Here is a 23,859-nt window from a genome sequence, read left to right on the forward strand (position 1 = left end):
TGCATCTGAGTTTCTACCTAGGAGTGGAGCTGCTGGGTTATGCAGCAAGTCTATGTTTAACTCTTTGTGAAAACACCAAACTGTTTTCCACAGTGGCTGCAGCACTGTACATTCCCACCAGCAATGGGTGAGGTCACCTTTTATTCTTAATATGTGCCCATTTTTTCCTTTCCTCCTTCTTACTTCCAAGAAAGCCAGTCCCCACAGACTTCCCTTTACCCTGGAGTGGAGGGTGGGAGAAGCTGCACCTCTAGTAGAAAGATGATCATGGCACAAAGCTGGGCAGTGGGAACCCCTCTGTCATGCTCTGCCTTTTTGCTCTTGCCTTTTCCACAAATAGGACTCTGTGACCAGGAACAAGCGAGGACAGGCTCCCATCTCCCTGCGGCACACCCACCACAGCCATTTGTGTCACCCCACAAAACTAACCCCACCCCTGAGCGCACTCCAACACCTCCATCCTTACATTGAACATTCCATTAAACCATCTTGAGCAGCCAAAGCTGAGAGCAGGAAAGGAAGCTCTGTCCGGAAGCTGTCAGCCTGGCTCAGACCTGCAAGCAAGTGTTTTAACTCTCACCTCAAGCTTAAAATCTCCGAAGACACAACTTTCAGCCTTGCCCTGCCCAAGCTTCCCCGCTAAAGGGCCTGCCTGTCTGGGCCTGTCTGGGCCTGGCTGGTAGCAGACATGAATGGAGGGGAAGAGCCTCCCTCTCCACCCCTCTCACCGGGGTTACTGCCGGTCACAGAGCTATTTACATTTACAACAGCCCAACAGCGCCTGATCTAGCCGGAGCCAATCAACAGCGCCGGAGCTTGTCTGACTCCGGCTGCTCCAATCAGGAGATGCTATCCTTACAGCCTCTCTCTGAATCAGAGGTCGGCCGCGGCCTCTTTTGGGGAGGGGAACCTGACTCAGAGCTCGGCTCCCCAAGACCTCAGTTTGCCATTCTCTGGAATGGGAAAAATACTGAAAGACCGTTCAGCTCGGGAGATAGCTGCACTGGGGAATTCTGGGAGAGCTTTACACAGGAATGGAGAACGCTGTTCCTCCCCAGCACAGATCCAGTGCTTCTCCGCTTTGAAGAAATGTAAAGAAAATTTCTCCCCCCTCACTGCTTGCCCCTCCCTAAGGCAGAATTATCTACGTGGACTTTTAATCCACAGCTGCCTTTGAGGTGGTGTGAGACCTTACTAACCATGACAGCCCAGAAGGCACTGCTAATCTGTATTCTCATCTGCAATGGTGCAAACACCTGTCACGTAAGAGCGCAAAGAATCAGCAAAACAGGCTAAAGACTGGATAGTCACAGGGTCGAGCAGAAGCAGGAGCTTGTTTGGGAACAGTGAGGGCTGATGTAACCGGAGGAGTGAGCAAGTGGGAGGGAACGTGGAGAGGAGGCTTGAAAGCCAGCCTGGAGAGCTTAGACTTGCTTCTGTAAACTACAGGGAACCACTGGTTATTTTCAAGAGGGAAAGGAAAATATCTCCGTGTTTCAGAAAGTTGACACTGAGGGCAACGTAAAGAACAGATCAAAGAAGGACCAGATTCAAGCTGGAAGATCAGTTAGGAGGAGGTCACAGGACCTAAAAACTAGGATAGTGATGGTGGAAAGGGAAAGGAAGGACATAGGTTGAAAGGTATTTTGGAGTCAAATCAATAGCACTCAAATGATTGGATATGTGAGATGAGTGGGGCGAGGAGTCAGAGATGACTTTGAGGTTTCTCTTCTGTGGTGACTGGAAAGGTAGCACCTGCACTGAGTGAAACAGGTCTTTTAACAAAAGAGAGAGAAAGAAGCAGAGTTTGGAAAGGGAGCAGGAGTTCAATTTTTGACGTGTAGGGTTTGAGTTACAAGAATATCCTCATGGAAAAAAGACCCAGTAGACAGGGGTGTTTAGAAGAGAAATAAAAATTAGGTCCAAAGAGTTTACAGTGAATCTAGGACTGATCACCTGGGAAGGGGTTACAGAGTAAGAAAATTCAACGACAGCATCTTGGGAAGTACCAATACTTAACAGATAGAAAGAGGACACAGCAAAACCTAGACTAAGGAAGTATGAGATATGAAAAAAACAAACAAACAAAAAAAAAACCAAGCAAACTAGAAATAGAGAAATAAAAAATTAATTCCAGGAAGAGGGAGCAAGACATTGTAAAAAAAAAAAAAGATATCTGACAAAAGGAGATTGGTTAAATATATTATGAAACATTCATTTAATGAACCACTATGCAGACATTAAGATTATCTTGTAAAAGTATTAATTGCCATCAAAAGATGTTTGATACATCTTGTTAAAAGAAACATTTAGGTTAAAAATACTATGTACAAAATTATTTTATTAAAAATTATACGTGTGACTGCAAAAAGGCATGAGAGAAATTTTAGGGTGAAGGGGAATTTTCTATATCATGATTGGAGCGGTAGTTACACAGCTGTATACAATTACCAAAAGTCCTCAAACCATGCCTTAAAAAAGGCAGGGAGCTGGGGGCTGTTGGTGATGTCTACTTTCTAGGGTTATTCTGGGAATTAAATGGTACAGAGCCTGGAACACAAAAAGGGCTTAATCAGTGGAGAAGGAAATGTTGAGGAAGGAAAAAATTTTTCCTCTTCCCTTTCTAAGTTCTTCTGCTGGCCTAAAAATTAAATCAACATTAAGACAGATTAACAGGAGAAAATCAAATTTAATTGCATACATACAGGGGTCCCCTAATTAAAATGAAACCCAAGGACAGCTGTTACAAGATCTTGGGCAGAGTAAGCCACTCCTTATCAGATCTGTTCAACCTCTGGAGATTCTGTGAGGAGGTTCCTATGTGGGATGTGATAATGGATGAAATTACCTCTCAGGCTCTACCTAGATTTAAGACTATGACTTCAAGTACATGAAAGCCCTTTCCGAAGGTTATAGGAGTTATGTTTTGTTATTTTCAGTCCATGGAATGGATGTCAGACTTGCCTCTTTTGATTTTCTAGCTATATCCCGTCTCTTCATGGTTTTAGGCACATCTATTTAAGCTATCTTTATGACCTGGACTAAATGAGCTTAAAATGATCATATTGGTCTGATAACTACTAAATGCATTTCCAGCTAGGCCTCTGGTAGAAGTTTAATTATTATTAGTTATTGAAGTAAAGTTGGCTTACAATATTGTATTAGTTTCAGGTGTACAGCACAGTGATTTAGTATTTTTATAGGTTATACTCCATTAAAAGTTATTGCAAGATAATGGCTGTAATTCCCTGCGCTTTACAATATATCCTTTTTGCCTATCTATTTTATGCATAGTACTTGTTTTTGGAGAAAAGGGAACCCTTGTACACTGTTGGTGGGAATGTAAACTGGTGCAGCCACTATGGAAAACAATATGGAGGTTTCTTAAAACTCCAAAAAAAGAACTACTGTATGACCCAGCAATTCCACTCCTGGGTATATATCTGAGAAAAACAAAAACATTAATTCAAAAAGATACATATATCCTGCTATTAATAGCAGCATTATTTATAATAATTTTAATAACAGCTTTATTGAGATATAACTCACATATCATAAAATTCACCTATTTAAACTGTGTAGTTCAATGGTTTTTAATGTATTCAGGGTTGTGCAACCATCATCACAATCAATTTTAAAACATTTTCAATGCCCCCAAAAGAGCTCCCTACCCATTAATAGGTACAAACTACTATGTAGCAAATAAATAAGCCACAATGATATATTGTACAGCATGGGGAATATAGCTGATATTTTAAATAACTATAAATGGACTAAAATCTACAAAAATTTTGAATCATTATACTGTACACCTGACAGTAATATAATACTGAAAATCAACTATACTGAAAAAATACATATTTTTCCAAAAAAAAGAACGCGCTACTCACTAGTACTCATTACTCATATCCTTCCAGTTACCCCCTTCCCCCACTCACTATTTTAGTCCTAGGCAACCACTCACTATTTCACTTTCTGTCTCTATAGATGTTTCTATTTGGGACATTTCACATATTGTATGAATATAAATAATCATACAATATGCAATCCTTTGTGACTATTTAAAAAGTGGATTATTATTTTTGATTATTGAATTATAACAGTTCTTTATATACTCTGGATACCAGTCTTTTATCAGATATACAATTTGCAAATACAGTCATCCCTCGGTAACTGCAGGTTCCATATCTCTGGGTTCTGCATCTGTGGAATCAATCAGCTGATTATGGTTGGCCAAACATATTGAAAAAAAAAAAAGTATAAAAGTGGACCCATGCAGTTCAAATTCATATTGTTCAAGGGTCAACTGTATTTCTCTCATTATGTGGGTTGTTGTTCCACTTTCTTGGTAGTATCTTGATGGTATAAATTTTAAAATTTTGATGAAGTTCAATTAATTTTTTCTTTTGTTGCTTATGCTTTTGATGTCAATATCTAAGAAATGATTGCTTGATTCAAGATCCCAAAGATTTACACTATGTCTTATTTTAAGAGTTTTATAGCTTAGCTCTTATAGTTAGATCTTTGATCCATTTTGGTTTAATCTTTGTATATGGTGTGAGGTACTTTAATAATTTTTAAAGTGTAAAGTGGTCCAGAGAGCAAAATATTTGAGAATCAGTGATTTACTTAATTGAGCCTCTTATCTTGAAAATGGTGACTGTATTTGACTTACCACCTCATAGGGCAGATAAAAGTCAAAAGAGATGATATAAATGATTGGACATGAGAAATTCAAGCACTATTCAAATATAAATTATCATCACTGTTCTCATTTCCTACATGTATATTGACTGTCAACCTGTTGAAAGATTAAGTTCTTCCCCTTATTCTCTGCCTTGGGGCTTTCCTCATACTAAACATCTAGCAGATCCTCAATAAATATTTACTGGTGAGTTGATTACTAGAGCATAAAACAACTTGCCCATGTTCTCAGGGAGGTAGAAAGAGAAACATTTATTTTTTTGGTAGTCACTCTGCAGCCACTTCCTACTGTCAACTAGCTAAGCTTGCAATTTGTCAATGCTCATAGCCTTTTTCACTTGAACTGTTAAGCTAAATCTTCCACATGCTATGTTTGTGAAAAGTAATATTTTAAACATAAATATGGGACTTTAAAAGTATCCCTGGTAAATTTCATTAATTTGTTAATCCTAACTTTGCAACCAGTTGAGAACTTTTTGAATCCTCAATTCATTCCTCCAAGATATTAAATCCCTCTTCTAATTTTGTTTGATTGAAAACAGAGTAAGTATACCTTCTCTGTCACAGATGAGAGGGTTGTCTAGGTCAGAGCCAAGGACAGTGTGAAACGTTTTATTTGCTTTTGAACTGATCTAAAATAAGGTAGTCTTCTCCCCTGAGTACTGTTCAGTGAATGGATGAGCTCACCGGATCTACCAGGGTCACTTAACTGTGTCCTCCAAAAAGTTCCCTAATTTATGTCATAGACCAACTTTAGAATCAGAGCCAGAAGACTAGCCAGTGAAAAGAAAAAATACTCTAGAATCTGGTAGGTTACGGGTAATGTCCTATACAAAAAGTAACCATAGCTAATAGTACCTCTGTCTTTCACCCATGGTGAAGGCAATAGAATGAGGTGAAAGGATAGCAGAAATAGTCTGTTACCCTTGGCAAGTGTGAATATTTGCCAAAAGCAGGCCATCTCTGCCTCTAAAGAAAGACAACCTAAAGAAAGGAATAGAAGGTGCATTTAGAATCAAGGGTGTTGGAGTCAAGATAGTTAGAGAAATGTAACGAAGAGGAAATACATTAGGAGAGACCATCTGAATTTTGATATTTGTAATTTCAGTAGAAAACCTTTAAACGGTTTAGGGAGAAGTTATCTACTGATAATGGACTAAAGATGACCCAGGGCTTCTAACAAGCTCCTGGCAGAGCAGATCCCAGACTCAACCAGCATCTCCCTTTCCTCTCTTAGTACCTGGTTTGTTGAGGTGGCGGTGGTATTAGGGGGAGGTTGGTGAGATATGAGATCAGACAATATTGTAATAAAAGACTGGTCGGGGAGCAGTATTGGGGAAATCTCCCAATGGGCTCTGTTCACTTGAAAAGTCTCTTATAGTTTCTTTGAATTTTGTTTTTAATTTATACGTAAATTATACTTGTACATAAAGAGTCAAATAGTTTTATAAGACTTGTTTTGAAAATAGCAGTACATCATCCACCTCTCCTCACCATTTTCTACTCCTCAGAGGTAACCATTTTCAATTCTTTTTAGCTGACTCTTTTGGCATTTACCTCTGTATCTCTAAATGACATGCTTATATGGCTACTTGTTGATTTTTAGATTTTTAAAATACATTATTTATGGACTTCCCACCATAGAAGATGAAAATTTCACCTTCTTCACCCTCATCACCACCATCACGTTCTCACTTATTTGCATACACATGGGCAGGGTTCCCTTTCCCTGTCCTCCCAAAACAGTTGTGTTGTAATTTTTGTGTAATTCAGTGTTTATATTACTATGACTGTGTAAATACTGCTCACACATGAGCCATGTCATATATCCACGATTTCTTTCTTGCACAGCATTTTATTTTCTCTGGACCTAATGATTACATTTTATTTTCTTTTAGCTTTCTATTACTTACTTAATCATTAACTCAACCCAACCTATCCACCAATTGTCTATGTCTCTTCTCAATACATTTGGTCCCACTGGATATTCTATCAATTTCATCTTCTTGAAGAACTCAGCCCTGGAGCCCTCTCACCTGCTCCAACCCTGCCTGGTTGGTCTCTAAGCTGCTGCAGAGCTCTTGTCCCAGGAATTCTCTTCAGCATTCTTCCAGAGATTCCCTTTTCTTTTCTCCTCGGTTGGATTCCCTGCTCCTGGATCCTTTGTGTCCCTCTTTCTTGGTTTCTCCTTATTCTGAAGAAACTCATCCTCTGTTAGTCTCATGAAAAAATAGTGTTCTTAAGATAGTCTCTTTGTCCTCAGTTTTCCAAAATTTCATGATTCTGTACCTTGGAATGAAACCATTTTGTCCAGCATAAAGGACATTTGGTGCACTCTTTCAGTCTAGAAATGTTTGTCATTCAGTTCTGATAAATGTTTTTTTATTAATTATTTCCTCCCCCTTCCATTTTCTTTCTTCTCACTCTAGAATCTCCAGAATTGACCCTCAATTAAAAAAAAAAAACTTTCTCTTTTATTTTCCACATCTTTTACTCTTGTTTGATTTTTCTAGGTGGTTTCCTCAACTTCACCCTACAACCTTCTACTGAGTTTTTAAGATCTGCTATCATACTTCAATTTCTGAAAGTTCTTTTGGAATTTTCCTTTTTATTGCATCTTATCTTGTTCCATGGATGCAATATTTTCTCTTATTCCTTTAAGAATATTAATCATAATTTGAGGGAATATTTCCCTTCTCTTTGCATAGTTTCTTATCCTCCAGGTTTTTTCTTTCTCCTGTTTTTTCTTTTGGCAGATGTGTTTCCACCAGTAACCGAAGATCCTTAGCTGTCTGTTCATGTACAATAGCAGGGCACTAAAAAGCCAAGCAGCAGCTCTGAGGCTGTGACAGCACATTCAGTGCAAGCAGATCTCTGTCTTCCATACTGGATTGTTTCTTTGAGTCATTCTCAATATCACAGAGTTTTCCTTTAAGGCTGTTAGAGTCTGCAAAGAAGCATCCTTCAATTTCCTGACTGAATAGTTCAGCCTGACTGCCAGCATTTTACAAGCTGAAAGAGGAGAAGGGACTGTGGAGTCTAACCTTCGGTATGTAAATATTCTACTTAGCTCCAATTTTTTGTATACTCCTGTGTAATTTCTGTCTGTCTCCTAAATGGACCCAGACTGATAGAATAACTCTGCCTTTAACTGAACCTAGACCCCGCAGGACAGCCTACATTTGCTTCCCACTTGGGGATATCTTTATTGACATGGGGAAGCAGCTCAATGAGGTGGAATTCAGCATGTGGGCTCTGGAGCCAGGCTCCCCGGGTTTGACTCCAAGCTCCAGCACTGACTTCCAGCAGAGAATTCTTGAGCAAGTTATTTAACTTCTCTTTGGGTCAGTTTCTTTATCTGTGGAATGAAGATCATAACAGCACATATAGATTTGTTATGAGGATTAAATGAGATAATACATATAAAGTGTTTAGAACAATGCCTGGCACATACTCAGCCATTTAGTCAGCTATTATTGTAGGATAAATGTCCTATGTGTAGGATAGATTGTGTTGCAAACATATTTATCTTGGAATTTTTTTATTCTTATTTTTTATTGAAGTATAGTCAAGTTACAATGTTAGTTTCAGGTGTACAGCAAAATAATTCAGTTATACATATACATACGTACATATATATTTTTTCAGTTTTTTTCCATTACAGCTCATTGTAAGGAATTGAATATAGTTCTCTGTGCCATATAGTAGGTCCTTGTTGTTTATCTATTTTATGTACAGTAATGTATATCTGTTAATCCCAAACTCCTATCCTTCTCCCCAACCATCACATTTCCTCCCTGCTAACCACAGTTTGTTTTCTATGTCTGGGAGTCTATTTCTGGTTTATAAACTAACCTTGTATTTTTTTTAGTTCTACATATAAATGACATCATATGATATTTGTCTTTCTCTCTCTCTGATTTACTTCACTTAATACAATAATCTCTAAGTCCATCCATATTGCTGCACATGGCATTATTTCATTCTTTTTTATGGCTAAGTAATATTCCAGTGTGTGTTGCTGATGTGTGTGTGTATCACATCTTCTTTACATCTTGGAAATTTTTAATTGAAGGTTTTGAGTTAGTCCAAGAAAACTTTGTAGCAGAGGTAAATTTAGGAAAAATGTAAAAAGGCTGGAAATGAGATATTCCCAAATAAAGAATAACATAATAAATGGTCAGGAGGCCAGAACAGGAAAATTGGACAGAGTGAGTATTGAGGGGACTTTATAAAAACAAATAAAATGAGAAAGGAATATCAAGAGTTGACAGAAGCATCTGGAATCAACTGATTAAAAAAAAAAAGACATACTTTTAAGAATGGAGAAAGGCTATTCAGGATTTAAAGAAATAGTGTAGGTCAGAAAACTAGAGGACAGACAAGGAATCCATCTCAATTATATCTACCAACACAGCATTAACACCTTTGTGAGTTTGCCCAGTATCTTACACAGCATTAGTCTAAGCTGACTCGAAGCACACCTGTGAGGATATCTCTTACCTGCTCAAGAGCCTGTGAGAGTTCTCTGTTAACTGCCAAACAGTATCTAAACTCCTTACTGTGGTATTCTAGCCCTGCCACAATATGGATCCAACTAACTTTAAAATAAGATGTTTATGCAATATTTAAGATATACAGACTATTTTAAAAAAGAACACAACAAAACACCCATACGCCCTGCATCAAATTTAAGAAATGAAACATGGTCAATAGAATTGAGGGCCTTCTATAAACTTCCCCAATCACATCTCCTTTCCTACTGTCTTGAATTTGATATCCATCCTGTCTAGGCATTTGTGTGTGTGTGTGTGTGTGTGTGTATATATATATATATATATATCCCTAAGGAATACATAATACTGTTTTACAGTATTTTAATCTTTATATAAAAGGTAACATAGGAATATTTCTGCAGTCTTGGGTTTTTTTCTCCCCTGACTTATATCTATAATCTATACTATTCACCCATGTTGATGTATCTGTAATTATTTATTATTATTTTATATAACTCATATTAATATGATATATATAACATAGATATAATTAATGCTATAGTTATTTATTATTGGTGTATCTATAGTTATTCATCCATTCTCCTGCTGATGGACCTTGAGTTTGTTCCCAACTTTTTGCTATGAATATTTTATATCTGTCTTCTTGTAAACATGAGCAAGAGTTTCTCTAGAATGGGAATTTCTGGGTCCAAGATATGAGCAACTTTCACTTTATCAGATGTTAATAAGTTGTTCCCCTGAATGGTTGCACCAGTGGCGTAGAAGAGTTTCCACTGTTCCATTTACTCAACCAACACTTAATAGTTTCAGACCTACTTTCCAACCTCTTCTTGTAGCTTTAATTCCTACTGCTCTCCTTCATGAATCTTTGATTCTAGCCAAACTGTAGTACTCACTGATCCCTGAATGTATTCTGTAATTTAATTCCTTTCTCCCTCAAGTATTTACTGAGTAGGTACACTATGTCAGAAACCCTGCTAAATGTTAGGAAAGGAAACATGAAATGGTGGGGTTCCTGTCCTAAAGGACTTTAGAGTTCCCTGGAGTGACAAGACTTGCAAACAACAATTAGACTGTAATTGTTATGATGAGAGTCTGTATAAATTACAATATGTAGTAAGGCAGCAGGAGAACACAAATCTACCTCTATTTGGGGCAGGGAAGGGAAGAGGAGTGGGGAGAGGGTCAGAAAAGCCTTCACAGAGGTAGTTGATGCAGGAAAACAGATGTAGGTGTGAGGAGGGCCGTGTCCCAGGCTTTGGTTGAGCCCCTGGGATGTGTGCCCTGCCAAGTGTGGGTCCTTGGCTTCGCACAGGAAACAATTCAAGAGCGAGCCACAGTTGAGTGAAGGTAGATTTATTCAGAGAGTTACAATGAAAGGCAAGAGAAAGGCCATGAGGTGTGGGAGTTGGGTGCTCAGATTAAAAGTAGGTACACGCTCCATAGACAGAATGTGGGCTGTCTCTGAAGAGGGAGAGAGAGGGGCAGCCACAAGGCCCCCTATTGCTGGTTTTTATGGGCTTGCTGGGTTCATATGCTAATAAGTGGAAGGACCATTCTAAGTAGTCTGGGGAAGGGGCTGGGATTCCCAGGAAGCTGGCCGTTTCCCACTCTTTGACCTTTTGTGGCTAGCCTTGGGACTGCCATGGTGCCTGTGGTCATGTTATTCACCATGTTAATATATTACAATGGGCGTATAATGAAGCTCAAGTTCTGCTAGAAGTTAAATCTCTCATCATCCTGAGACTCAAGGCCTACTGGGGGTTGAATCTTTCACCATTTTGATGTTAACTGCTGTGGCATTATTTGAATGGCTGTTTCCTGCACCCCTCCTGTCTTAGTTTGTCCATGTTTTCACCCGGGAAGATCTTGTCCTGTTCATGGCCAGCTCCAAGGCCAGCTCTCCACATACTGTCCCAATCACCCCAGGAAAATACTTTGCACGTCCTTATAGCCTGCATGACACTGTCTTGTGTTGTATATAACTGTATATGTATACTTTACCTCCTCTACTAAGTTATAAACTCATTTGTGGAAGGTATTCCCCTCAGACATCTTTATATCTCCCATATGGCCAAGAAGATTGCTGACACACACTGGATTCAGTAAATGTTGCTGAATGAAAGATTAAAACAAAGGAGTAGAGGATACATTGTTTGGCTCCCATTCTCCCAGACCCTTGACTCTTCAAACATTTGAAGTAATTGCTACATCAGACTGCTTTTTGCTATTATCAAAGTAACAGGAAGACTTAAAAAAAAACCAAAAGACAAACTTCTTCTTAAAGTCAGCTGTCCTATTCCTTTGGTGCAAAAAACATGTTATGTAACATTATAAAATCTGGCCAATCAAAAGGGCTTTCTCTAGTCTTGTTTCTTGCTTTTTAAATAATCTCTGCATTCTCATTTCAAAAGATCTTGCCAACATTAGTTCATTATCACTGTGCCCATCAGCAGAATGAAAACTATTTGCTTATTTCTTTGGTATAGCAATGGGGAAATGAAATTGGAAGCAATCCAGAGCTTGGAAGTTAGTGGCTTTTATAGTTTCTATGTAATGAGTCTTCTTTCTTTTCTAAACTGAGATCTCACCCCACAATGAAACTGGGAGTTTGATTCTGTTCCAGAATTTCATGAGAAACACATATAACTACTAACAGACCTGTATGAACACTTTTTCCCCATAGCTTCTTATATCTAACTTTTTAATGATACTATCTTTTATAGAGAGAGAGTTATGTAAATACTTGGGTAAGAATATTTAAATATTGGCTCTTAAATCCTCTGTGTTAAAAACTAACCGGCAGCCTTCCCAAACTTTAGGTTGGCAGAGAGATAGAGCAGACAACAAACATTCCCTATAGACGCTTTGTTGCCACCTGAGCTACACTAGTCACTTGGACATATCAATGGAAGTGGGCTTTGGATTCAAAATCTACTAACAGGTCTATCTTAGGACCCCTTACAAAGAACTGCTATGGGAGAAGATGATTTTTCATTAAGGATGATAAGAGGTAATTACTTGCATATCATGATAAGAATCTTTAGATTTCCTTCATGACGGAAATTCCAATCTGCATCCATCTTTAGGACCAAGATGGGAGGTTCTAAGCAAAAAAGGTTCTTTTCAGGAAGACACCTGCAGCATCAACTGCAATACTTTTTATCTTCTTTAAACATTTTACAGAAATGTGATTTAGTTACCACCAGAATCAGGAGGAAACACACAGGAATTCACTCAGCTCACTCTGGTGGTAGAGGACCAGTGCACAAGACTTACACTATGTTTCCAAACTTCAAGGTGAGTATAATACTTCCATCAGTTTCAGACTTGTATGGAGAAAGGGAACCTCTTCACAACATGTTATTCGACAAGGGATTGGATAAGGATGTGGCCCCGGAGAAGGAGGATGGTGAGGCTCTAAAGTAGCCAGGAGTAGGCTCTAAAATTCAGTGGTGCCAGCCGGAGGGCAGAGGGAGTGCTTAGGGCAGGAATGAATGAGGGCTGCCTCTGCTTCTTCTGTCGGGAGTTCTTCCTTCCCATTTTATGAGACATAAGCTTCTCTGTCAGTGCTCAGCAGTCATCCCACTCCACCCTCTGTGGGAGAAGAGACAGATCCCGACCTCTCCATACCCCAATTCTTGGTGTACCGCTGAAGGGCTTACCTGCAATTATCCTTGGCTTTGGAAAGCTATACTATCTCCTCAGTCTGGTAATTACAAGAGTAATTCAATAAAAGGGAAAGGTGCTGGTGGAGCTTTTTGGAGGCCAGTAAAAGTCCAGTAAAATACCTTCCTATCTTCCCTATTCATCCAACAAAGCTAATGACTTAAAAAAAAAAAACCCTACATTTATAATCCTATGAGGTCAACTGACTTTAGCCCACATTAAAATAAAGTGTTAACTTCAACCTCGGACAGACCAGGCTATGTCAGAATTTTGACACTAACAGAGAAAAGTGGTCATTCTCCTGTTCAGCTGAGCATTCCTACTTTCAAACTTTCAAAAAAAAATTAAAATTCTAGAATCTTAGAACTGGAAGAGACCTTTGTCCTTGTGACTACCCATCAGTTTTGCTACCCGTGAGTCTTGCCTCCAAAAATGTCCCTTTTATGTGAAGTGAGACTCTGGTGCAGCCAGAATGCTTTTTGTCTGTTATCTCTTTGTAATCCGAGAAAACACAACTGGCTGAGATGCTTGTCAGTGTGTGGGTGTGGCTGGAAAAAAAATACCCTCTGTGCCCAATAGTTCTTTCATCACCATACTCTTGTTTCATACTGTTTCTCATGAATAAAACATATTCACAGGACATTTTGTACTTTTCTTTCCTTATTCAGTTGATGCAGATAGCCACTTCCTTTGGGCAGGAGGACAGAAGCTTCTGCTCCTTGTAGCTAGAGATTAAGAAGAAGAGGTATGAAGAAGCTACTGAATTTGCTTACAAGCACATAATGGGACCCTGTTAGAAATGGGATGAAAAGTTAGAGTCCTGGACTCTGGGTCCACAAGCTGTTTTGCGTTCTTCCCTATGAAAAGCTTGTTTACTTTCAAGACAAAAGAAATTCTCAATAACTTGCTTTTTCTGGGAACAAATGTCTACATACATCCCTGTCTTCAAGAAGGAAGGAAGGAAGGAAAGGAGAGAGAGAGAATCAGAGTAGTTTTCAAATTCAAACTTTTCACATACTTAGGCCAGTTTGAAAATATGAATGCTCAGTAAAGTGAACAGGAGATCTCTGTTATGGGAGAGTGAGGTAAATCATTTGGATGGTCACATACAACACAAGAACAGTTAGGTTCCGGCAGAAGAGCGTTAAGACAGAGAGGTGAGCCTCCTGAAACGCTGGAGGGAGCTGCGGCCAACTTGACCGGGGCCTGTCATCTGTGGTCACTGACCTGAGTGCCTGACCCAAAGTGCCTCTTGGCACATGCTGGTTTGGCCATAGCTGAGTTACGCCTGTGCCGACTTGGCTTATTAAATGTTTAGAAGCAATTTTAAATATTATGATGAAAGGCACAGACAGCAAGAGGGCTTTAAAACCACACTTTTCCTAATTTCTTTCTTTCTTTCTTTTAATGGTAAGGGAGAAACCAAGGCTATCAGAAGGATTTTCAATAGCTTCTCCCCTAACATTTAGTGTCATACAGCCCCCTGCATGGATGCTGCCTCACCTCCTTAGACTCCCACACCCCACTTGAAGTGCCACTGCCCCCTAAACACTCCCATCAGAAGACACTTCCCGTGCTGACCTGGTGGTTTTCGGATTGAAATTGTTCATGAAGGGGAAGAAGGGAAGGGGTGGGGGAAGGAGAGGTGAGGGGAAAAGGTAGAGGAAGGAGAAGAGAAAGAACAATTCTGATTTACTGTCATTATGGAGAATATGCAAATAATCTGAATTAATGTCAATTCAACGTTAGAAAACACTTCTTTTGCATCTGAAAATGATAAATGTTCATTTTTTACACTAATTTTTAATTATGAGTCTTTCTCCTTATTAGCAAGATAAGCTCATACTGTGATAGTCATTTAACGTGGAAAAACTAGAAAGATTTCTCTAGGCCACATGGCAAATGATTTGCTGAGCTAGGATCAAAACTTTGGAGGATCAAGTCTACGGCCACTTTGTCTCTCTTGCTGTCACCTGGCCAGCTCTTGCCTTTTGCTTAGAAAATATAGGTAGAAGTGGTGCCTGTACAGTGTGACCTGAAGGCTACTGTGAGATCCCAAATATCTGCCGGGAAAAATATTTCCCACTGATTTATCGGTGTCTCCACTCTACTTTTCTAGGTATCCTGAAGCCCACACATTCAAGGAAGTAAACAAAAACAAGTAAATCAAAAACCCTGGGATATAGCTTCCAGAAAGTCTTTATTTAAATGCACATTTACTGCCTGAAAGACAGTAAGCTTTTAAGAGACAGTCCTTTAAACATCTCCTATTTGTGGCTCATGCAACAGATTTAATGTGAGCCCTATCAAATTATCCAAGACATTTTTTCACAAAATTAGAACAGATAATCCTAAAATTTATATGGAATCACAAAAGACCCAGAATAGCCAAAGCATTACTGAAGAAAAAGAATGAAGCTGGAGGACTAACCCTTCCAGACTTCAGACAATACTACAGAGCTATAGTAATCAAAACAGCATGGTATTGGTATAAAAACAGACATACAGATTAATGGAACAGAATAGAGAGCCCAGAAATAAGCCCAAAAACTTTTGATCAATTAATCTTTGACAAAGGAAGCGAGAACATATAATGGAGTAAAGACAGTCTCTTCAGCAAATGGTGTTGGGAAAACTGGACAGCTGCATATAAATCAATGAAGTTAGAATACTCTTTCGCACCATACACAAAAATAAACTCAAAGTATCTTAAAGACTTAAACATAAGACACTATAAACCTCTTAGAAGAAAACATAGGCAAAACAGTATCTGAAATACAGCTCAGCAATGTTCTCCAAGGGCAGTCTACCCAGGCAACAGAAATAAAAGCAAAAATAAACAAATGGGACCTAATTAAGCTTACAAGCTTTTGCACAGCAAAGAAAACCATAAGAAAAACAAAAAGACAACATACGGAATGGGAGAAAATATTTGCAAAAGATGAGACTGATGAGGGCTTAATCTCCAGAATATAAAAACAGCTCATACAACTTAATAAGAAAAAAAAAATCCCAATTCAACCATGGGCAGAAGTCCTAAACAAGCAGTTCTCCAATGAAGACATACAAATGGCCAATAGGTACACGAAAAAATGCTCAATATCGCTAATTATCAGAGAAATGCAAATCAAAACTAAATTGAGGTATCACCTCACACCAGTCAGAATGGCCATCATTCAAAAGTCTACAAACGATAAATGCTGGAGAGGCTGTGGAGTAAAAGCAACCCTTCTACACAGTTAGGAATGTAGTTTGGTGCAGCGACTATGGAAAACAGTATGGAGATTCCCCCTGAAGGGTTTTAAAAACAGGGAAGCGATGTGCATTAGTAGAAGATCGCTGAGGTTCTAGTGAGGTGAACTGACTAACGAAGCAAGCAGCACAGGAAACCTGCCAGAAAGCTACTTCAGTGGGTTAAGGTGAGACAGGATGGAACAGGGCAGGGCACAACCACTCAAGTAATGACAACAATTTAACACCAAAATAGTGGAAGATTCACCAAAATGGTGGAACGTGCACCTCCTAGTTGGCTTTAAGGATTAAGAGGTTTACCTTCTAGTAGACCTTGAACTTCATTATATGCTCATTGTAACAGCATGATCAAATAACATTCCCGCAGGCGCCATGACAGCCCCAAGGCTAACCGCAAAAGGCCAAAGAATCATAGTGGCCCAATCCCTGGGAATCCCAGCCCCTTCCCTAGGGCAGTCGGATTAATCCAACCTGTAGGCGTGTGAAGCTACTGAGACCATAAAAAGTGACAACACCATGCCTAGTGGCCCTTTGCACTGTCTCCCCTTTGGAGACAGCCCGCACTCTGTCTATGGAGTGTGTGCCTACTTTTACTTTAACCTGAGCACCCAATTCCCACACTTCTTTCCTTGCCTTTCTCTTGCATTACACTCTATGCAGTATGTATCTCTCTGAATATATCTACCTTTACTCAACGTTGGCTTGCACTTGAATTCTTTCCTGCGCGAAGCCAGGGACCCACACTTGACAGGGCACATCCCAGAGGCTCAACCAAGACCTGGGACTTGGCCCTCGTCATGCCCCACATCTGTTTTCCTGCATCAGAGGGAGAGCTACTGGTGGCAGCAAGAGGACAAACTGAAGGGACATTCGGGAGTTAGGACTGATAAGACAGATGGAATTGATAAGTGATGCAAGGTAGGATGGAGGAAGAGTCACAGATGACTCATCTTTCCCTTGACAGTGCTTATAATTATGACAAAACAGTTGTGCAGTTAGTCATGGATGACTTATCTTTTCCTTGATAGTGTTTATAACAATTATGATGAAACAGTTATTTGTGCAATTATTTATTTCATGTCTCCCTTCCCTACTGGATTAGAAGCAACCTGAGGACAGGGATCGATCTTATCCGACACCTTACTCCTTGTGTATATGCTCTAGCATGGTATGAGGCACATAACAGTGTTTAAAAACTGTATGCTGGTTTGATTATGTTTTTGGTTATAAGGAAATGGGTTTATGCTGATATCCACTCACTGAGTTAGGGACACAGAGGAGGAAGAAGAAATGTGGAGGGTGAGTTTTGACCATGCTGAGTTGCAGGTGCCTGTGAAACATGCAAGGGAAAACATCTTGAAAGCAATTGGAAATGTCACATCTAAAGCCCAGAAGAGAGAGAGATGGGCTGGACAGATATGCAAGTCATAAGCGCAGAAAAGGCAGTCAGAGCCATGGAGTGTATGAGATAGCCAAATTAGAAGGTTTAGAATAAGAAAAGAGATGCTTGAGAGCAGTCTCAGGAAGTAATATTCAAGGACCGTGCACAGGAGTAGCAGTGGACAAAGGAGATTGAGAAATGGCCAGAGTGTTCTAGGGAGGAGGAAAACCAGGAGAACTAGGACCTGAGGGTTAAGGGATGAATTTTAAGGAAGAAGGAAGGGTCAACATGTCCAGTGCATCTAAGAACTCAAACAATGAAAGTAATTGATAACCAGTTTCACTTTAGCAGTGGACAAAAAAGCCAGAGTGAGTTAAGGTGAAAGTGGAAAGAGAAAATGGATTTAGCAAATGTCAGCAGCTCATTCATTAACTTATCAGATTCATTCACTGTTGTCTTTGAAAACAATTTCAACTTCATAGAGGACAAAATGAAAAACCTGAATTAAAAAAGAGAGAGAGGCAATAAAGGATGAATGTAACCAAGCCCTTTATGAGGAGATAACATGGAGGTTGGGGCTAAGGAGGAGGTCTCTATAAGTGGGAGGAGAGGAGGGTAGATAACTTTGATTATTTCATCCTTTTGCCTTAGGTCAGCCCTAATTCTCAACTTCAAAGAAGTTTGAAGAATTTACTGTCAGGATTTCACCCGTGGAACTCCACCTCTGGCAGATAGAGTTTTGTGAAGGTCCTCGCTCAAGTTTTGTTAAGGTCCTTGCTCAAGTAGCTCAAGTAGCAAAGCTCTATTGAGAAATTTTAGGACACTTCTCCAAGCTTCTCAACCTCTCCCCTGCAAAGAAGCTAACCATTGGAGAGAGCAAAGAATGTTGGAGAGAGCAAAGAATGTTCAACTTCCTTTTGCTGAGAAAATAGGATTAACAGTCAGCTAATTTCTGTTTGTGGTTCAGGGATCTGATGTGTATCATTATTCTTGCCCTTTATCTAGTTAGAGGGATGTTGGGAAGAATAAAAGCATTTGTGCAAAATGCTTAAAACTTTAAAGTCAATGTTTAAAAAATACAAGGGGACAGTTCCTTTCCTAAGGGTTAGTAAATTAAACATTAGCCTAAAGCGCCATTTTTTATTACTGGAGGTTTACACATTCAGCCCCAATTACTAACTAGGAAAATGGTGGGATAAAATACAAATTCTGTCCCTGATATTGAAATTTCTAGAATTGTAAGATCAGGAAAAGTTGGCATGAATATTGACTTTCCAAGCCTTAAGGACAGAAAACCAGGCCTTCAGAACAGCCCTGACCCCTGAGGTCTCAAACTGACCTCCAAGGGACATTGGCTCCTAAAGCACTTGAGTGAATAGGAAACCCACTGGGAAGCCCAACCCAACTCTGCCTGGGTAGCGGCTTCTCAGTTCTTTTGCCTCCTAAAGGCTGTGTATAACTGATTAAGGGGCTGGAAAGCTTCCCAGCATTCTCCATGCCCAATCATTTTCACTACCTTGTAATCTCTCCTACTGTATAACTTCTTGTCCAGGAGAGATTAAAGTTGACTTGAAAAGAAGTCTGAGTTTAGAGAAGGCAGAAAAGTCAGATTTCCACCCGGAAAGCAGTATCTCCATGGCACACATAAAATTCTTTATTAATAGGCACGGTAGTTCAGAAATAAGGCAAAATTAGAAATAAAGAAGTTAGAGGAAAGCTGTCCTTTCAATGTACTTTGGTACCAGCCAAGATGTCTTCATGTGTATGCATTTCTCCCAAGGCTCTCGCAATGGACATTCGAGATAATGAGGATTGAGGGGTTTAGAGGTGAGGTCACACACATCTACAACTGGAGTCCAAAAAGACAAGCGTACACTTCCTTTCATCCTTATCCACCTCTTGTACTCCAGTTAAGTTTCCCTGGATGCCATCAGCATCTTTCTATTGACGTTTCCACATATCATTATACTTTACAAGAAGGCCCTTAAGTCTGGCCCGAAAATTTATTCATTCATTCAACAAATACTTATTAAGTTCCTCTTATTTTCCACCATTGCAACAAGCATTGTAGATACAAGTGGGAATTAGATATGATCTTCAACTTTATCGAGGAACTTACAGTTTAATAAATAAAAGAGAAATTCAAAGAATTCCAGCAACCTAAAAGCGTTTTCTGGACTATAAAGGTGATAACATCTGGGTCTAGTTTTGTAGATAAGTACTGTCTTCTGATTGTTGTTGAAACCACGACTCCAAGTCTCAATCCACCTGTGAATGCATGTAACCTTAGATGTTTACACTGTTAAATTTTAAACTGGTCCTTAAATAGAGAGGTTTTGCAATTCATTCATTCTTAAGTTTGTTTCTGAGGTATTTCTTAACACTGAAGCACTTATCAGATGATTTAAACATACCCACAAATTGTGAGTGTCAAAGAGCATATCTGATAATAAGCCCAGGGTACAGTGTCTGAGAATTATCTGTTCTGCCTAGTTTTGATGGCTTTGTTTGCCTCATTTGAAGAGATGTGTTTAAATATGGTGTAGAATTTATATTTGTCAAACAGCTTTGCAAAGCTGAGTTGTGACATATTCTCTTTTGTTAATTCATTTGACCATCTCAAGGGTGTTTTTACAATTTAACATCTGGGCACCTCACTTCAAACACGTGGTGTCTGGACCTGAGATACACGGTCAAAGTGAGACAAAAGTTTATGATGTTTCACTATAATTCTTTAACATTTATCCTTTTCCTTTCATTTTCTAATTAGGAACTCAAAGTTTTGACTATAATGATTCTAACCTGAAATCCGTATACTGTCAGCCTTAATAAATACTGAGTAAATTAACATAGAGCTTAGAGGGAGCCCATGAGCCTGAAATCAGGTTATCCTGTATAGAGAAAATATCCCACAATTTCATTTCATTCTTTCATTCAACAAACATTCACTGAGGGCCTTCCAAGGGGCAGGCACTGTTCTAGGTGCTGAGAAGACATCGGGGAACAAAACAGGCTCCCCTAGGGACCTTATGTTATAGTGCCACTTACATTCATTGAACCAAAACCCCCAAATGACCAGTGTTGAGAAAGAACTCCACTTTTTATGGGGGAAGGAGACAAATGACAAGAATCCCAAATCATTTGAAAGTTGCAGCATGAGAGAGTCAAAGGGCGACTGGGTTTGCAATCAGGAGACACTGATTGTTGGTCTAGCTGTACTGACCTTCCTTGTTACTCTCTGAGTCTTTGTGTTCTCTGTTAAACAGTGGCATTAAATTTCTTAATCTCAAGAGTCTCTTCTGGATCATATAGTCTGTTATTCTATGATATGTAACAGGCATTTACTTAATTAAGGTCAATTTACATACAGTGAAATACACAGATCACTGAGATTTCTTTTTCAAAAGTATAGAAATACATTAAGTATAGAAATGTTCAGGAGCTATTTTAAACTCCTCTACCTTCTGTAGCTACAGTACGTATAGAATTTTTTATTAGGTTCAGAGTAATGATCTGAGGCAGTGCAGGATGCTGACTCAGTAAGAGAAGATTTAATTATGCTCATCTGACTACTTATTAAAGCAACAAAATGCATGGAGGCAAATTTAGAGCGATTTCAAACACAAGTGTCTTCCCTTAACCCATAGTTAATCAGAAACCCAATTAACCAGTATGCTATATTCCAAGAGATTACTGTTTTTAGACTTATTTATTCTTCTTTACAACCATGAACAGATCACTGATCCAGATCCCAGCCATTTCACATTCATACTGCTCAAATCAATGGGTTATTTCCCCCTCAAACAATATGAGATGCTACCACCAAAACAATCACTTCCGAGACAGAAAAAATAATTATTTAAATAAGAAACTGATGTGAGGGAAGTGATAAAATTCTGAGGGTTTTTTTTTTTTCTTTTTAATTAAGGGGCCAAGGTCCAGGATAGGGTAGATACTTACAGGGACAGGTACCCAAGACAGAGCAGACACTTGGGGAGACAGCTCAGGGACAGAGGACATTTAAAGTGGTAGGTGCTCCTGAGAGCAGGACATTTTAAAGAGCCTCAGGGCAAGCTTGGAAGACATTTAAAGAGGCAGGGGTTGGGATTTGAGAACACATTTGTTACAGAGGCAGGGTGATCTCTTGTCCTGGTGGCCTGGGTGGGAGAAAAGAACATGCACTCCTGCTCTCCTCCATTGTAAAGAAAAAGAAAGGAAGAAAGAGACATGAATGAAACGATAAAGCTGAGTTTTGCTTTATAACACTTCAGATGCATTCTTTCAGGTATACGTGCAATTCAAAAGCAAGTAAAAAATAAGAAATAAAACATTTATTTTCCAAGTCTGTTTTTATTTCATAAATCTTAATTCTTTCTAAATTCTGAATCTCTATAAGCATTGACTATGCTATGTATGTCAGGGTACCTCACTGATGACACTGTATCAGAAAGGCTGGGCTCTCCTCCCTTCACTAAGGAGCTAAAGAGGAAACAAAACTTTGCAATCTTACTGGACACTTAAACTGGTTCAACTTTACAGAATAATAAAGTAAGGTTTAAAAACAGTTTTGGGGACTTCCGGGCAAGATGGCGGAGTAGAAGGACGCTTGTAAGTCACCCTCTCCCACAAATACACCAAGACCCACATCTACAGACCCACTCAGCCAACCAGAGCACCTGCGGAACTCCAACAGATCATCGCCCTCTTCAAAAGATAAAGACGCCAAAAATCTGGTAGGAGAAAAGGAAAAAAGAAAGAACAAAAGGCAAAGCAGCGCGGGAGAGGGAGCGGAAAAGGAGGACTGACACTCGCTCACTCGCTGGGTCTCCCCTCTCCAACTGAGAGGCCAGCGGGACGGAGGGGGAGCCTCTGAGGCTCGGATCTGTGCAGAGCAGCCCTTGTCTGACAGAACTAAGTTAAACGGGCACAGAGCGTCCCCCCGACACCCAGCCTGAGACGCGGGCCGGCAGCGGCGGGCAGGGCCAGGCTGCACAAGCCGGGCGGAGGACGGGGGCGGCTGCACGGAGGCAGCCCCGGGGGACTGCAAGGGGCTGGGCGCCGGGGCTGTGGGTGTACAGGACAGAACAACCTGGGCCCTCCATAAAACAGCAAGGTTGATGTGCTCTCGAGGGAAGGGTGCATACCGCCATCTCTGAAAACCCGCGGAAACTTTTCGGGGGGGAAGAGAGGCGGGGCTCAGGCACAGCCGCCATATCCTCAGGCGCTGAGCACCCAGGCGGGGGCGAAACCTGCATCCGCACCGAAGGGCTTAGCAGCCTCGAAGGCCAGACTGAGATGGGCCTACAGCCCGGGGCAGATAGGATCCTTCCGTCCTGATCCCTCAGAGAACTTGCTCCACAAAGACAAACAAGGAGCGTGGTTTTGGCTTGGAGCAGGGACAAGGCTGTCCCTTGGTCTTCCCTGAGCCCACCTGCGGAGCGCCGACCAGGGCGGAGCGCGCAGCCGCACAGAGCAGCGGAGCTACCGGCGGCGTAGGGACAGGGAGAGCAGCCCCCCGCCTTTTGGGCAGGAACACAGCCCCTGACCGAGGTGCTGGGAGGGGTCACGACCTGCCCTCCTACCTGGCCAGTCTGCAACATCTGACTGCGGCATCCGGAGGGGCAGTGACCCGCCCGCCCACAGCAGAGGAGAGCTGCACCTGACCCAGTGTTAGGAGGAGGTGCATTCTGCTTGCCGACAGGGGCTGGGAGCAGCACAGAAGAGGGCGCCAATGGAGGGCCTCTGAAAACAGCAAGCTGAGCTTCCAAAACAGGACGAAGACAGAAAGACTTCACATTAAAAGCACACAGACTCCAGGAGAACACCAACAACTCCCCCCCTTTTTTAAAATCTGTTTTTACCTGTTCTATTTTCTATTACTCTCTTAATTTTTACTTCTTAATTCATTTCTATTTCTCTTGGGTTTTGATGTCCTGTTATTGATTAGACACAGGTTTCAAATACATCTATTCATCTCCCCCCCCTTTTTTTAAAGGTTTTAAAAGGACGTCTCAACGCGATTAATACTCTGCTTCAACTCGCTCTTCTATTATTCATTATACACTGTTTTCAAACCCTCTTTCTCCCTTCTTTTAAAATTATTTCCCTCTCTCTCTTATTTTTTTTCTTTATTTCCTAAGTTCTATTCCTAAATAGATAAAATCCTTAAGGTCCAAAATAGACAACTGATACTCCATAAACCACAGTGCCGAGAGGTATGAGCAGGATGAAGAAGCAAAGAAACCTTTCCCAATTAAAAGAACAAGAGAAATCCCCTGAAAGAAAGATCAATGAAATAGACATCAATAGCCTACTAGATCAAGATTTCAAAAAAGG

At 40.2% G+C, this 23,859-nt stretch overlaps 1 long non-coding RNA gene across 1 annotated transcript; it reads left to right on the forward strand.

The window, feature by feature from the left end:
- Positions 1–7,647: 7,647 nt before the first annotated feature.
- On the forward strand, positions 7,648–20,815 carry LOC140699830 (uncharacterized). The gene is made up of 3 exons (XR_012078075.1): positions 7,648–7,753; positions 12,408–12,521; positions 18,175–20,815. It is a non-coding gene; the product is annotated as an uncharacterized lncRNA (long non-coding RNA).
- Positions 20,816–23,859: the final 3,044 nt, after the last annotated feature.

The sequence above is a fragment of the Vicugna pacos genome, chromosome 11 (assembly GCF_048564905.1).
Source record: "Vicugna pacos chromosome 11, VicPac4, whole genome shotgun sequence".
NCBI lineage: Eukaryota > Metazoa > Chordata > Mammalia > Artiodactyla > Camelidae > Vicugna > Vicugna pacos.